General features: G+C 50.9%; 1 long non-coding RNA gene across 1 annotated transcript in view; it reads right to left on the reverse strand.

Moving 5' to 3' along the window:
• Nucleotides 1–10,717: 10,717 nt before the first annotated feature.
• Nucleotides 10,718–15,226, reverse strand: part of LOC107318278 — a 45,382-nt gene continuing 40,873 nt past the window's right edge. The window contains exon 11 of the long non-coding RNA XR_004308395.1: nt 10,718–13,408. This is a non-coding gene — a long non-coding RNA (uncharacterized LOC107318278). The remainder of the gene's footprint in view (nt 13,409–15,226) is intronic.

Raw genomic sequence — 15,226 nt, forward strand, 5'->3', positions numbered from 1 at the left:
GCCAGCTCGTCTATTTTTAGCAGTTCTTACTCTACTGATGTGGTCAAGACGGTCCTTAAACAGAAGAGAACGGCTGCATGCCTCGAAGGTATAAACAGCCAGACATGTGCTGGGAAATGCTTTGGAGGTGAGCATGCCGGGCTGCCGACATCAAAGCTGTGGGCTGGTGGAGCAGCAGGGATGGGTCTGTGCACAGACTGGATCAGCAGGCACGGGAAAACAGCTTGAAAATGCCTGTTCTCAGAGATCTGAAAAGCCTTTAGTCTCATGGCCCAGGGAACGAGACGGTTCCTGCAGAGAACTCCCAGCACTGCCGTGGAAACCTTGATTTGGTCAACATGAAAATGGAAAATAATAATAATGAGGTTGTGTGTGAGGCTCAAGGCTATGAGCGGAGATCCATCCCTTGAGTTGGGGAAACACCACTGGGCTCAGAATGCAAGAAGAGTCCTAAACAATACATTTCCTTCTTGCATGTATGCTTTTATCCTATTTAAAGGCCTTTGAGTCATTGGCTGTAAACACATGTGTTCATTTAAGAAGTTTCTGATAAAACCACTGGTTCATGCCTTGCTGAAATCTCACTTTCAGATCATGAAGCCCCTACGTATTTCATCTCATCTCATGCCTTGTGCTCTCTCCTTCCAAGATCAGACTCTGTTGAAGGATGGGTCCACCTGAACTGAAGGTACTGGAATTGCCTCCAGGCCTCCTCCTGCCATGCTCTGCCCCTTTCACCAATCCTTGCCATGCCGTGCCCTCCCCGTGGCCTCACTCCGCTGTGTCATATACTTCCCCAGGTGCTGATTTTGGCACATCCTTGCTGCTTCCCTCCCACCCTCCCCTCCACTCCCTTCCCTGCTCCTGAGGGCTTGAGCCAAGGCTCTAACCTGAGTCACCTCCCAGGTCCCCTCTGTGCCACAACTTCCCTGCAGGGCTCCTGGGTTGACCTGATGACTTTTTTGGCAGCCTACGATAGGGTGACAGGTCCTGGCTGCACTGGGGCTGCTGTGCTTTGAAAAGCAAGCCCATACCTGGTGAGTGCCTGTCCCCACAACCCTGCCCCTGTGCTGCCTTTTTCAGGCCATGAGAGTCCGGTGGAAGCTGGCCCCGTTGCAAGGCACACGCGGGTGGCGGGAGGGAAGCTCACAGCAATCCATAATCTTTGCAGCACTCCTGCGAGCAGCTGTCTGGCAAATGTCAAGCACTGTCTAGGGCTATTTTGGGTGCTTTATTTTTGTACAGGATGCTTTGAGCTGGGGGAAGGGCACAGAGAACGTTTTCTCATTGCCAGCATCTTAAAGAATACAACCCTCAGGAGGAAGGCTCAAGGACGCTCCTTGGTCACGAGGCATAAACCACAGAGTGTCCCTGGGGCCAGCAGGACACCAGAGATGTCCCACAGGGTGGGGACATAGAGGCAGCTCATGCCACAGGCACGACCTTGGCGAGCACTATCACTGCAGAGAAGTGCTCACCACCCCAGAAAGGCTCTGGGTGAGCCCTCAGCTCTGCTTTGAGACATCAGTCCCTCATGCTTGTGTTCCAGCAACCCAAGGTGAGTAACGCAGACATTGGGCATCCCTCCAAGGACTTGCACAATCAGTCTCAACTCAGGGTGTTTCCCTTTGCTCTCCCATGGACCTGATCCTCCCAGCCTAAAGGGCCCTTCAATTCCATCAGTTTCAACACAGTGAGGACCCAGAGCCAAGGTCTTACACAAGGAGAGCACCCAGAGATCTGCATGTGAAAGGTGATATGGAACACTACTGGAACATCCAACACCAAAGCATTCCTGCTGAAAGAAGTGGGTGTTCTTCCAAGAGCTGGGGCAGGAAGTCATGGCTTGTCTTTGCAAGCTTCTCTTCTGCTGAGCCTGGAAGAGAGAATGGTTCTCGTTTGTAACAGCTGCGTAGTTCACTCCCAGCCCCAACACACTTCTATAAGAGGAAAAGTAAAGTAGAAGTAGGAGAAACAGCCCCTCAATACCCAAGGTCAGGCTGGATGGGGCTCTGAGCACTTGATGGAGCTGTAGGTGTCCCTGTCCATTGCAGGGAACTTGGACTAGATGGCCCTTGAGGATCCCTTCCAACTCAAACCATTCTATGATTCTAACACTTATTGCTATGAAGTGTTACATAAAAAATGCAATACTTATACCACGGCTACCTATGGCCAAAAGGTGAGCAGCTTTCACCAGTGCTCAGCAGCAACCAGGGCAGGGCTTTGCTGCAGCAGGAGCTGTGCCCAGATGGAGTTTGGAGCAGCGAGCAAGCAGAGATGACTCAATCTGACACGTGTTTGTCAAGAACGAACACGTTGGGCCAACCTCGTCCCTTCCAGCAGCAGCACACAGCAGTGCTAGGAGGTCTCATGGCTCTGCCCATGCCAGCAGCAGCGGTGCTGTGGGATGGGTGACAGCACTCAATGGCTCTCTGTGAACTACTCCCCAGCGCTCTGATGAGCAGCCAGTGCCGGAGAACAGAGAACGCATTTATCACGTTGGCATGCCACGAGGCTGCAGACAGAACAGGGATTGTGGCAGCAGGAGGGATGGGGTGAAAAGCCACCAGGAGGGGTTGGGGATGGGCTGGAGGGGAGCGGGGACAGTGTGTGGCTGGGTATCCTCAGCAGAGCTGGATATGGAGGGGGAGATGTCCCCAATCCTGGCCAAGCCCAGGTGATGGGCGGCCACCGCTACAACAGCTGCCATAAATCACTGCAAGATGGTACAAAAGCAATGTGTGCCCTCAGCCCCTGCACGCAGCAGGAAGGTGCTGGGGGATGTGGCACAGGGACACAGATCTCACCCCCAGACACTGCAAAGCAGAAATGGAAAATTGTCTTTCCCAGTCTGCAGAACGAGCGTGCAAACAACCCCCAGATCCTGGTTTTTCCGTGCTTCAAGAAGAATGTAAACCTTCAGAAACTAAACCCAAACTGCTTTAGCAAAGTAAAAAAAAAAAAAAGAAAAGAAAATGAAACAAGCAAACTGAAAGCAGCCCAAACCACTCATTTGTGGCAAAGCCCAGCAAGCCTCAAACCCAACAGCAGCGCTGCCCCCGGGGGAGGCACGGAGCACAACGCGGCCCTTCCCACGGGGATGGAGCTGCTGGCGTGCGGCCGCGCGTCCCATGGGAGCACCGGCAACGCGTGCGGCTGTGAGCGGCTGCTGGCCGCCCGCCTGGAGGGCGGTGTATCAGGGGCTGCGGGCTGCGATAAAGTTTATGGAAATAAAAGGCGTCTCCAGCAGGCTGCAGCCAGAGCGGGTCCGGCCGCTTCTTTCCCACACTGATTAGGATCTGGGCAGGCTCCTGCTCTCCAAATCTCCGATGAAAGCAGCGCGACCGGCAGCGCTTCCCTTCCCGGCCCCCGCTCGGGGCCAGAGGCAGCGAGAGGTCACGGCGCTGCACACACGCAGCGTGCGCTCTGCAAAGCGTGCTGCACGCCGTGCGCCACGCCGAGCATCCCGCACACACCGCACCTTGCAGCGCTGCCTGCACTGTGCCATGCACGAGAGGCGCTGCGCCACATTCCCCCCACTCTTTCAACCCAACCCTTCCCATAGGAAGAGCAGCACACGCCGAGCAGGGCTGCTCTGTCCCCGCAGAGCTCTGTGTCTGCATCACGCTGCCCTCCCAGCCTGGGATGCAGGGTGCGTTTCCTCCCATTGTTTGCTGCCGGTGGGGCTGCAGCTTCCTGCCCAAGTTATCCCCTGTGCTTCCAGGGCAGGTGGTTGTAGGAACAAAGCTGCGCAGCGGGATGCAGGCACAACCCTCTGCTGGGCACCGGGAAGCGCTCCAGCAATGGGGAACTAAAAGTGGGTGGCGACACGGGCTGGAAAACAGGAGTGGGGTCCAGCTGCTGGTGAAGTTAATGGGAAGGGGCAGCCCCCCTGTTCTGCTGGGCTCAGAGGGGTGTGGGGTTTCAGCCCTCCCCAGCAGGGCATGCACTGCACAGCCCTCGTGGTGCCACGATCGATGAGCACTGGCAGCGCATCAAAAGTGAATTCAGTCATTTACAGTAAAATCAAAGAGGGCAGAACAATGAGCACGCAGCGAGGTTAAAGCACCTTGTTACAGGAACAAATCCTTCATCTGGCAGCAAAAGAATGGGATTTATGGCCCTGCAGGTTCAGAGCCAGATTAGCTGCGGTGACATTTATCTGAGGGACCTGATGTCGGTGGCTTTCCCTTAGAGGTGTTGGGTCAAACACTCTGTGCCAGGTCCCACCCCTGCCCTGGGCACCCTGGGATGTGCCACCATGGGTGGAAATGCTGACCCCAGCACAGCCTGAGCTGCGTGGCTGTGCGTGTCTGGGAAGTTGCTGGGAGGCACGTCATTGCCATGGAGACTTGTTCTACAAATAAATATTTGCTGCTTTTTTCTCTTGCCATAAATGTCCATCTCCTCTCCTCCTGCATCCCTGCGGCATGTTTATATTGCAGGGTCTCTGCTCCTTCAGCCTCACTCATCCTACCCATGCAGCGTCTTCTCACATCTTTCTTCTCAGCCCCCTCTTCCTCACTCTCCCCACCAGCCTGCTGTCATGTTCCCACGTTGGTGCATTTTAGGTTTCGGGTGGGGAGGGTTAAAGGCATCCTGCCTGCTGTGTCCTCCTCCACTGCTTCCAGCTGCAGCTGGGGAGTCTGACTGGGTCTAAATTGTCCTTATCCCCTGAATTAATGGACAAATGCTTGTCCTGTTCTGCTTTTTCCACTGTACCTGCCCTTGTCCCCACACAGTGGTGAAGCCATGTCCCACCCGGGTCCTGCAGCACCTCCTGCACAGTGGCAATGGGGATGAGCAGGGCTCTGCTCCCCGTGGAGCTGCACAAAGGTCCCTTTCTGTGGGCAGCGCTGTGCCCCGCAGGACAAAGTCCCCCCGGAGCCTCAGAGCTGTGGGTTTGTGAAGTAGAAGGGAAGGGGAGGCAGGACACAAATGAGCCTCCTTCGTTAATAAATCCTCGCAGCTGTGGAAAGTTTGAGGCAGCAAGAGCACCCGGACAGAAAATTAAAAAACTAATAAAGTCCTCAGTGTGGGGGCACTGGCATCAGGTCAGCTTTCCTTCTCGAGACACCTAATAAAGAGGCATTCCAGGACACTAACTCATAAGGGAAATCTGCAGGGGTCAAGGGGAACAGTGGAAAACTAGCCATGGTAACTCCAGCACGATGGGAAGGTAGTGTAGAGCTGGGCTGCTTCTCCTTCAATCTCTGAGGGCTGCTGGGGAGTAGTTTGGGGCAGTATTAGAGTCCCATTGGGCCGGGCTGGCCTGGGACACCCAAGGCTTCGGGCACCTGTACTGCAGGAGGATGTGGGGCCTGGGGGCACTCAGACAGGGATGTGGAGGCTGCAGAGATGCCCTGCAAGTCACTGCCAGGTTGGGGTCAGGGCTGTGGCTGAGGGAGGGAATGTAAATCATTTTATGTAGCTTGCTTAATTGAAGTCATTCCAGGGGGTGCCTTCTTAATGGGATGATGGCACCAATTACTGCGTTAGGAGGCAGGGGCAGCTCTTAGGGAAGAATTTACCATCCTGGTCAATCGACAGTGCTGTGTGCTGAAAGGTCTGCCATCGAGCACTGTGTGCTCAGTAAGCACCCTGATGTGCCTGCGGGTGAAGGGCACCGTGCAAACCAGGTTGGGAAGCAGTGTGCATCCAGCCAGATGGAATACTGCACAAGGAAACCACGGGTTTTCCTTGCTTGCTAGAGCCCAGCCTGGAGGGCAAATTCACAGCCAAGCTATAAACCTGAAAAACGGGGGTTTCCAATGGAAACATTGATATAACCCTTGGCTGGCAGAGCTGCAGCTCCACACGCTCATACCAACACTGTCACTCCCTGCTGGCCACAGATGGGCGCGTGGCTGCGGAACATCCCAGGCTGTGGGGCCCGGCTCCATCCCATGTGGTGGGGGCACCCCTCTGCCCACAGCCACCAAAAAGCCCCAAAAGAAAAGCAGTGCCGTTCAGTTGGTTGTAAAAATTAATGAGTTCAGATACAGACTTGCTTTATTCCGGTCCAGCTGCGTAACCACGGCGATTGTGTCCGGCACAGCAGACAGTTACATCAGCTCCACACCCCTGTACAATAAGACTCTGTTTGATCTCAGAAACAAGATCAGACTCCTGGGCTTTGCACATCCTGCTTCCTACATATGTAAAATCATTTTATTACCAGCCAGGAGAGTTCATCTAAGCTGCTCTCGCTGTGCAGCCAATGCAGAGGGAACATAGCCCTGTCTGCACTTCTGTTACCAGATGGAGGGCTGCAGGGCTGCTGCTTCTCCAGTGTGGGTTTCTCTTTGTTTAAGTTCTCCTTGGAGCTGGAGAGCTGGCTGCCAGCACTGCAACCCAGGCTGTGCAGAGCACTGCAGAGCTCACTCATGTCCCATTGCATCCCCAAAGCAGAACCCAGCTGAGGTCCCTGTGCTGCCCTGCGTGCGAGCTGTGCTGCCAGGGCTCCTCAACTCACTGCGCACAGGTCAGCCAGCAGCTGCTGGGTGGGAATGCGTATCTGCTGCTCTGTTGTGTTTGGATTGAGACCAGCAGAGCAGGCAAAGGGAGGGGAAATCCCCTCCTCATTGCAGGCCCCACAGCCAGGCAGTCTGACAGAGCAGTTCCTCCTGTGCACCCAAACCATGGCCCTGCTTCACCCCTGTCTGCTTTCTCCCAACTTGTTCTCACAGTTTGGTTAGATCCCCAGTTTAGATGCTTTGGGGGCCCAGCCTACGCTGTGCACTCAACAGCTCAGCAGAGATGATGCCAGGATGGCTCTGCGTGGTGGCAGCAACACACAAGCAGTGCCACTTGGTGCCAGCTGGGCTCTGTTCAAAAAGGAGAAGTTGGTGACCCCATAGCTACAGTGTGGGCATGGGCATCCCTGCCTGGCACAGCTCTGCAGCTCCTCACCTCTCATACACCCCTCCTGAAGAATAACAGAGATTTCAGATAGCAGCAGAGATCTGCATGGTTGCCAGCTGATTTCATGCTCTCCATCAGTGCTTCTTGCTGGGAGACTTACCAAAACCGTGCAAATAGAAATGGCCTCTTCCTGGGTTGTGCCTCCTGTCTCTTTCAGCAGTTTCCCAGGCTGTTTCCTGCTGCAGGTTTCTCCATCCTCTCCAAACCTTCATTTTTTAAGCACAATTTGATTCAGCTCATGTGCATGTATTTACACAAGCAAAGCATAACAATCCAAGTGTCCCTCCAGACATCCCACCCTTCCGAGGGGATTTTCCCACTGTCACTCTGTGCTTAGGGTGCTGTGTCCATTGGTCTGCCAGTAGGGCCATAAAGGCCATCAGTCCCATTCCATCCATCAGCTCTACAGATGGGAGCTTGAGCAGCCCAGTTCTGGTGGGGATGGGATGGGATGGGATGGGATGGGATGGGATGGGATGGGATGGGATGGAATGGAATGGAATGGTGGGGAGACATCCCCTCTGTCCCCTCCTGGCCTTTCTGACAACCCAGCTTATTTAAACAAAACCTGAAAGGTCCAGGGCAGCTCCAAAATAAACTGTAAACGATCCCATCTGTGTGTCTAAGCCAATATCTCCTCCAGGAGGGGGGTGTGAAGGAGAGAAAAGAATGGAAAGTGTCCTTCTTTTATTGGCTCGGAAGGAAATGCCATCACATCCATACGTTGCTACTGCTCCAGAGCCCATTCCAGAACCCAGGCTCCTCCTTGGATAAGTTTCTTACTGAAGGTAGTGCAGGAGCCTTAGGAAAGGCTGTAGTTTGCAGGAATAATGAAGAGCAAAGCTGGGCTGCACATGTGTGAGCTCAGCACTCATGAGTAGATTGGAAAATGAAAGCAGATCATATTTGAAAAAGCCATAATCTCTGGAGATAAACGTGTTTTGCAAAGCAATAAGAAGGTATCTGAAGTCATACTTATCCATTCTGGGGCTGCGGTTAGCCTTATCCACCTCCCCATGCTTTCCAGATCAGTCTCCTGCCCCCCAGCTCCAGGCAAGTCTGAGCGCTCCATAAAGGATATTGCAATTGGATTGGTGGCCTCGGTGCATGACAAAAGTGCTGGAAATCACAAAAAGCCTTATCTCACCAGGACTCCCTCTATGTTCCCCAGTCTCAAAAGCTGGGGACTGTTAGAACTTTGCATCTCCAAAGAGCGGGAGCAGCTTCAGGCTCAGCCCACAGCACCCTGGAGACCCTTGATGCCATCCCAGAAGGCAGCTCTGGGCTTGGAGCGGGAGCCGCACATCTCACAGAGTTGGGCAGACAGCGGTTTGAATGATGGGACTTCTCCATTCATTTTACATGTCTAGGAAGAAAGAGTGCAACCAAAGTACGTGGTGTAAAAGCAACAGCTTGGAAGGCTTTGGCTCCAGTACAGTGGTGCTGTAGCTGAACATTCTGGGATGGATGCCCTGATGGCAGAGGGAGTGTGAGCAGGGGGGCACACCTGCACCTCACCCTGACCTCCCACACTCCTCTCACCTCCATATGCTTTGTGAGCCCCCCTGTGAGCACCACCAAGAGGGGGATGCTGCCCTGCACCTCTGCCTCTGCTCATTAGCTAGAGAGAAATAAATCCCTTTCATCTCCACTCTCATTTTCTAAGGATAATAATCCCTTTTTGTGTGCACCTACTTTAAATGTTCCCAAACTGAGTTGTAATTGCTGATAGTAATTAAGTTAATACATATTTACAGCCGTGTAGAGTTATAGAGGGTCTCCCGTAGTTTTATTTGGGGCATTTTCTTTAACCTGCTATAAAATCATTAACAAGTTGTTCAGCATTAATTGCCTCCCAGGCGATCCCGTCCCAATGTGCAGGGCAGGCATATGGCCCCCTAGCCTGGCAGGGATGCCTTCCCCCTTGCACGCACAGTCTGGCTTTAATTCATGGCAGAGCTTGGACCTCTGGTACCAGGAAAAGGCCTAGGATATGCTCCGGGGTACACAAGAAGTAGCCCTAAAAGACACCGGGTGATGGCTGTGTGCCTGATCTTTGTGCCATGCGTTGAGCTGAGACATCAGTTTGCAGTGAAAACCAGTGACCATCGCCTGTCTGTTCTGCTTCATTGCTCCAGCTTTTCTAATTTCACCTCTGCGGCCAAATCTGCACTCTCTGGTGCGTGCCTGGCTGGGATGCTGGAGGACTCAGCCCCTGCTCCCTGCCCAATTCACCACTGCTTGCATTTGTGCTTTTGTGCTTGCCAAGAGCCCCAAAGCGCTCAGCAAACAGCGTGTGTGGTGAGAGATCGCCGCATGTAATCTCCGGGTGAATCTCCCCATTATACAGTAGTCTAATTAACTCCAGGACAGGGTCACGATGAGCTATCGGCTCCAGGAATGCTGTCCCCGAAGGGAAGTAAATATCTCCGGGAGAGTGGGAAGCCCCTTTCTATGGCAGTGAATCCTGATAAAGAGCTTCACTCCATTCTCCTGCCTCTGGCTCCAGCTTAGCCCTTCTAAAGCTGATTCTGCCCCACGCTAATCTGGAGGATCCATTCAGCCCAAAGCTCAACGTCTGAATCTATTTGCCCAGTGTGCAGCTGTGTCAATTTGCAAAGACAAAGGAAAGCTCCTCTGTCAACAGGTTGGGGAGCTCAGGTAGCACGAGCGAATTGAGGGCAAGAAGTCAAAGTGGTTTCTCAAACCATCAGACCATGCGTAAATCCCGGGCGGCATGAGGGGCCGTGGCAGCATGAGGGATAAAGGGAACAGAGGAGCGGGTGAGCAGCCAGCTCTAAGCCCACCAATTAGCGCTATTAAAGAAAGATAATTAGATCTGCTCCATGGAAACCCCAGAGGAGGCAGAATGCAATTTCCATTTGGGCTGATTTTAATAAAAGTTGGAAATGCCAGGCAATGCCCAAACAGCAGTGCTGGAGCAGAGCAGTGCTGGGGCACAGAAGTGCTGGGGCACAGGGAGGCACCACAGCCCCCAGGACACCCACCCTTGCCCTTTGCTGCTTGGTGTGCATGCCCAAGGGATGGGATGGAAAACATCAGAAGGGAATGGTTTCATAGGAATACAGCCTCTGTTACAGTCTCTGCTGCCCTGGCAGCTGTTATGTGCAGGACTCGCTGCACAGGGCTGTGTGGTAAGCAGGGCTGGAGCATGAGGGATGAAGGGGAGGACAGGAGGCACGCCACTGAGGGTCATGTGTATGTCCTGGGGAGGAGATGGGGCACGTGGAACCCTGAGAGAGATGGTGGCAGCAGCAGGATTCAGCCAGTGTCTGAGCATCCATATAGCTGCAGAGGATTGCAGCCTCAGCGAGGGAAGAGCCAAAGGAGTCATCTCGCAGCCGGCGTGTGAGGTCCTGATCTCACTGCTAATCATCTCCACTAATTTCCTGCCATTCAGAGATGTACAAAATAAGCCGTGTTTGAGCAGGTCCGTTTTGCCATTGAAGACAACCACATAAGCAAAACTTCCACTGGAAATGAAGGAAGCTGTGCTTTCTCTTTGAGTATCTCAAACAAAACACACGCAGGACTCGAGCTCAGAAAGATTTTGCTGAAAGAATAAATCGGCCTCTAGGAAGACTCTGCATGTGGGAAAGAGGAATGTGAAAGAGAAACAAGAGAAGGGCTGCACACAGCCGGATGGGGCCAATGGTACCCGCTAAGGGCTGCCTCACCCCCAGCAGTTGCTGGGGAGAAGAATTTAACTTCAACAAGCCATGTTTGGAGGATATTTAGGTACTGTCCATTAGATAACTGTTCTCAGATGTGCAATAATAAACAACACTTACATAGCTTTAATTCATGTGCTTAATCACAAGACACATTGAATACACTCTGGGTGATACAGTGAGCAGCGAGTGCAGGTGAAATCTCATGTTTGCATGAGTTGATGAGTTGCATGAGTCCAAACCAACATTCTGCCCACCCACTCCTTCCTCCCGCCACAGACTGTCAGGGCACGTGCAGGCAGATGTGCTGCCAGATGCCTCATGCTTCTCTTCCAGCTAAGCATGTTTATTTTGATACATGTCTGGGAATATAACACCTGTACCATGAATAAACACAGTCGTCCCTTTCAAATACATTTTATACCTACTGTACATTTCTATTCTGAGATAATAAATCACACGCATAAACCTTATTAATCATTTAAACAGCTCCTTAAAACACCGCAGAAAGGATTTTCCAACTCAAACACCTTTTAAGACGCAATGACATCATGTCTGTCGGGACATTGTTGTGCAGCAAAGATTGCGAGACATTTTTCCCCCCATAAAGTTGCTGCAGTAAAGTTTGTCACTGCAGTCATTAACTTCATGTTTTCACCTCTCACTTTCTTCCTTACTCTGGAGCTACCTATCATTGGGGAGAAAGAGAAAGCATACATCAGTGAAAGATCTGGGGGTCTGATGGCATCTGCTACAATGCAAAATACCCAGTGACTTCAGCAGGAGTCATCTCCACTCTTTCTTGTGTTAACACCTGGGGTTAATGGGGATGGGGCTCTGAGCACCTGATGGAGCTGTAGGTGTCCGTGTTCATTGCATGGGGTTGGACCAGATGGCCTTTGAGGGTCCCTTCCAACTCAAACAGTTCTATGATTCTTCATGACCACCCCTAAAGACTCATGCACAAAAAAGCCCATGTCAAGATCTGGTATGGTCCAGCTGCAGCCCCTACAAAATTTTTCCTTCTCAAAAGACACCCTGGCCAACGTTAAGCCAATTACTGTGGAGACAAACACATCTGCCTGCTGCTAATTAGGAAGTGTCAAACCAGACCCCGTGGAGCACACAGGGTCTCTGCAGGGCCGGGCAGCGGGGTGCGGTGATGGGTGACACACCTTCCCTCTTCCCTCCTGCTCCCAACCAGGCAGCGCAGAGCTGGTGCTAGCTGAGCAATTAAGCTATTAAGTAACTCAGTTAATAAATTCAGATTTTGCCCTAATACATTTCTAATGACCTTGTCTAATAAATTCAAAGCAATCTGGGAAGAATGCTTGCTGCCATATTTTAAAGGCAAAAGTGATTTACGTTTGCTGAGAGGGCAAAGACAGCTGCACGTGATTTATTACTATCAGTCACTGTATCTTTCATCTCTTTAATTATTTTCTCTACGGGAGGTTTCAAAAGTGCTCTTGAAGGCTGAATGCTGGGCGTTTTTCAACTTCAGATACCATTCAGGTCAGAACTCTTGTTTTTTCCTTCCTCTCTGTGGCTTCAAATATTAATCATGGAGGCTGCAGTTTGCTTTGCTTAGGTTGGACTTAATGCAGTGGGTGATTTTGCGTGCTTGGTACAGTACTGGAGCCAAATGGCTGAAACCTCCAAGACTTTTGTTCATCAGTCATGCAACATTTTCCAGCGGGAAAGCCAGCAACAACCAGCAGCCTCCATAGGGCTGACTGCAATTGGAACAAGATTTACCTCTTGGTGTCAGACCATAGGCAGGAGTTTGGGGAGCAATTTGAAGGCTGCTTTGGTTTTATTGGGCAAAAAGACAAACCTTCACATCCAGAGAGAGGAGCTGAAAGGGAAGCAGAACAACAAACTGCTGAAAAGCCTGAGTTCAGGATGGAGAAAGAACAATTACATGAGGAAATGAAACTGGTTTTCCACAGGAGCAGGAAAGACAGGAGTGGACAAGGCCAGGGTCATGGGTGGGGGGGTTCCAGACGAGGTGAGTGGGGCTCAGGCTCATGTCCTAGATATAAGGGGAGCTGGGTTAGTCTGTCACTCAGGTTCACTAGAAAAGCCAGCTTAAAGCAGCGGGGCAGTACTTGTGCTTCTATCCTCTGTTGCATACCCCAGAACTTCCTAAGATCTGAGGCCAGGTTAGATCTTTGCCCAACTTCCAGTTCCTATCCAGGGCTCAAGCTGTGGGAGTTTTTTTGCCAAGATTGTCTTCCAGCTATTTCCAGGTAGCCCTCAGAAAGGGCCTGGCTGCATTTCGGACAGGAAAAACCATTTCTACAATATTTCCTGTCTAGCTTTGCAAGCCCAAGAGCTCTGGAGTAATAACAAGGAATCATCCAAACTGTTGATAAGTGACTGCCTGGCTTGGGGATGGGCTGGACACTGGGGACATGGGACAAGCGTGGCATGTTATTTGCAAGGAACCCCAAACTGCCTGTACAGAGACAGTATTGGCTCCTGCTGGGAGAGGTTTTGTTTTGGAAAGCTCCTGCTCAGCAGCATCACAGGGCACTTGGGCATGTGGGCAGCGTGCAAACAGTGCCGGCCCTTGGGGTCTCACATGGTTCAAGTGCTCGACATTAAACAAAACACATTCAAGACCCAAGATCCTTCCAAGGGGTCCCTTCTCACCCAGATCCCCCTGTGTCCCACTCGGCTCAAGCACGCATCTTCTCAAATAGCTCATCTCATCACTGCGATTCTCTACGGTCAGAGGAAACTCCTGGCTGTGTTTCTTAGGGTCAGTTTTTCATGACTGAGACCTAGTCATGCAAACAAAGATTTATTTTTTTTTTCTTACCAAAACAACATTAAGGAGAAAATTCTTTCCCATGACTAAAGCCCAGTGGGAATTTTTCAACAAAACGCCGAAGCAGAAAGTATTGGGGGAAGGGTCAGATTGGGTACAATTTGAAGTATGATTTTTCTTTCAGTTTTTAAAATAGGAAAGGCATATTTCAGGTGTCAAATGACTGCAACGCAAACAGGAACATAGTTCAAAAGTATCCTGGTCAAGAATATTAACATTCAAAATGCTATCTAATCTAAACGTTCATTTTGAATGTAATAGTTTGAGATGGTTCGAGAAACTGATGATCAGAAATGGGTCTGGCCACGAAAGCTTTACCAGGAGAAAGGTCCTTTGCTCCCTGCTTGCTAGAAGCAGTGCTAGCACTGGCTGGGATTGCCTGTGATGCCATCACCTGGCTTACATGCTGGTTATCACAAGGAATGAAGCCAGCTGCTTGCTATGGGTTATATACAAAAAGAATCATAATTACTCAAAGCCAGTCAACATTCAGCCATCCCGTATCAACTCAGAGGTCTGGGAGTATTTAAGAGGGAACCCTTTGGAAAGCGGGCCCAGCACTCAGCTATCCTAGTGTCCAAATAAAATGCAGCAACAATGGAAATGGAATTCATTAAACTTAAATAGATGTGATTTTATCCTCTTTGGCCTAACCTTGGTTCCTTGTACATTGAAACCTTCCATTTGTGGGCTCGGACATGAACAGATGAGTTATTAACTAGCCGTGGCTAATTATAGAGAGCTGCATCACCTTCATAAAAGGGAGGCATTGTCAAGGCCAGTTAGGGCCAAAGTTGAGGTCTCATGAAGTTAATCTTATTGAAAAAATCACTCAACAGAAAAGATCTTTTTCCTTCAGCTTCCACCGGAAATCAATTTTATGGGAATTTGAACACTTTCCTAAAGAAGTGCTGGCAAAACAACCATCAAAGCAGAGCAGGAGCAGAACAGGTTAGGCTTCATCTTCTGAGCTGGCACTGAGCAGCACCCATCAGCGAGGAGGAAACCATTACGCCTATAAGCTTTTCTTTCATTTAGATGATGCACAATATTGTTAATGGACACAGTTAGGGGAATTTGCCTTCCTTGCCTGTATGATTTTTCACTTAGTACCACGCTTTGAATGTTCCCACAGACTCAAAGAGTGGTTACCCCAGAGAGGAAGTGCAGTGTACCCACCTGATGGAGATTTAGCTTGCTAATGCATTTTGATGAAGCAGAAAAGCAGCAAGGAGGAATGAAAGGAATAATGAAACAATCATTTCTACCCACAGAAGGAGGAGCCTGCCCTTGCCAGCTGCCCTGGGGCTGGTTCCTGGGTGGGGGTCCTGCCTCAGGGCCACACCAGAGCCTCATCCTCCTCATTGTGCCTAGCAAGGGCAGAACCTGAATGGATGGATGAAGCTCAGGGCTGGTGCAAGGCAGTACTGACACATGCACCATGAGCCTAGACTGAGCTGCAGGACACCAAACCTCTCCAGAAAGACTGCAAATGGAGACGTGTGTGACGTTAACTAAGACTTCCTAATTAGATGGAGAAAACAAATCTGCTCCACCCCAGGCAGCTGCAGCTCCAGCCAGCATGTTACTTATTAGCTCAAATTATTATTATTATAAAAAAACACTTGACTTTCTTGTTCAAAAAGTAAAAAGGGATTAGCAGGGTCTCTTAGACATCCCTCCTCAGACTAACCTCCTGTATCTCAGACAAAGCCCCCACCAGAATAGAAGCCTTCTCAGTCCAAGGACAAAACAGACCCCAAACGGCTGC

The sequence above is a fragment of the Coturnix japonica genome, chromosome 9, assembly GCF_001577835.2.
Source record: "Coturnix japonica isolate 7356 chromosome 9, Coturnix japonica 2.1, whole genome shotgun sequence".
Classification (NCBI taxonomy): domain Eukaryota; kingdom Metazoa; phylum Chordata; class Aves; order Galliformes; family Phasianidae; genus Coturnix; species Coturnix japonica.